The sequence below is a fragment of the Fukomys damarensis genome, unplaced genomic scaffold, assembly GCF_012274545.1.
Source record: "Fukomys damarensis isolate Sample0158 unplaced genomic scaffold, DMR_v1.0_HiC HiC_scaffold_37, whole genome shotgun sequence".
Classification (NCBI taxonomy): domain Eukaryota; kingdom Metazoa; phylum Chordata; class Mammalia; order Rodentia; family Bathyergidae; genus Fukomys; species Fukomys damarensis.
In genome coordinates this window covers 7,990,648-7,992,438 of record NW_022900949.1, presented here as the reverse complement: position 1 = coordinate 7,992,438, position 1,791 = coordinate 7,990,648, and positions in this window count along the sequence as shown.

The window sequence follows — 1,791 nt, the reverse complement described above, 5'->3', positions numbered from 1 at the left end:
GGCGCGCCCCCCCCCCCCCCGCATCCCCCTCTCTGAGCGTCCCAGGAGCCCCTCCTGACGCTGCTCCCTGAATTAAGACACTCGGGGCTTCCGGGGGCTCTGCGGTGAAATTGCCCGTGAAAGTAGCGGAGAAAACCTTGCTCGGGGGGAAGGGGATCCTCTGATCTATCTTGTTTAAAACCCATATCAGTTGTTAACAGACCATAAAAATACAGCTCCATTAATCTGGGCTGTCTGTCACGGGCTCTCGGAACAGCTGTGCCGTTTAACGGTTTTCCTCCTGCCCGAGCTCTCGACACTTGGGCAACTACATCTCAATTTATTTGGATAAGGACAACGGAAATGTTGCTCTCTCCTTTTTTCTCCTTTTTCTGCCACACCTACCCTCCTACCTCAAGCCGCTGGGAGATCTTAGAGAACTCACAGCGGGTGTGTTTTCAAATTCTTTCCCATCCCGGGATACAAGTTTGCGTTCGGTGTTGAACCCTCCCTCGTGTACTCTATTTTGCCCACGTGTCCTCTGTGGTCCCTCTGCCCTGTCCCCTCCCCGCCTCCCCGGCTCTCTGTCCACCCCTCACCCCCTCTGCTCCAACCACACAGGGTCCTCTCTGCTCCTGCACCGTGCTGGGCTCTGTGCTGCCGCAGGGCCTTTGCACAGCCATGCCCTCTGCTTTTGCCTCCAGTTGCAGCCCCCAGCTCTAGCGCGGTCACCTCCTTAGATGGACTGTCCCCGCCACTCAGGGCTACCAAAGCATCCCCAGTGCTTCCCATGGGACATTGTGTCCTCCCATCCAGGTCTTGTACCATGCTTTGCAACTAGTCCATTGACCTATTGCTTTTCTTTTCTTTTCTTTCTGGTTTTGTGAGACAGGGTCTCACCATGTAGCTCAGGCTGGCCTCGAACTCATGTGATCCTCCTGTGTCAGCCTCCTGAGTGCCGGGGTTATTAGGCATGTGCCACTCCACCCGGCTGACTCATCGCTAATTTATCGCCTGTCTCTCACACTGGACTGAGCCCCCTGAGGTCAGGATGATGATGATGATGATGATAATTTGGTCGATTTTGTTCACGGCTATCTTTCCAAAGCCTACACCAGTGCCTAGTACACAGTAGGTGCTCAATATGTGCTTGAGGAGGAAATGAGTCAACGACAGAGTGAGCTGGGTGTGGTGGTGCACACGTGTGATTCTGGCTCTTGGAGGCTGAGGCAGGAGGATCTCTGTGAGTTCCAGGCCAACCTGAACTACATGGTGAGACTCTGTCTCAGAAAACCAAACAAGTCAAAGAGAGCAGGGTGGGCCCTGAGAGAGTGGTGGAAGGCAAGGGTTTGGGGTGGGAGCTTTTGGGCCCCACCTCTGCCGTCGCCCTCTCTAGGGGCTTCAGGTCCGATGCTCACGCGCGGTGACAGCTGACCCAGGCACAGCCGCGGTGCCCACACTTGATCCGCTGGCCCAGCCCCCGAGGCTCTGAGTCTCTGGCGTCCCCGAGGCTGCGGCCTCAGCCGATCCGGCCCGATGGCGGGGGAGCTGGCACAGATGTCCCCAGAACGGAACATCTGGGCTGCGTGTCGCCGGCAGCTGGTGGAGCTGGAAATCCGCAAAGAGGGTGACTTCTCTGGGAGCCGGGGCGGCCCTGGAGCCCACTCTGGTCCCACGGCCGCCTGCAGCTTGGCACCCCGTGACCTCTCCTGGCTCGGCGCGTCCTAATTCCTGGTGCCCCTCCTTCCTTCTGCCCAGCGTCCAGGCTGGGGCTGCAACAGCGCAGGATCCAGGCGGCGTCACTGTCGCTGC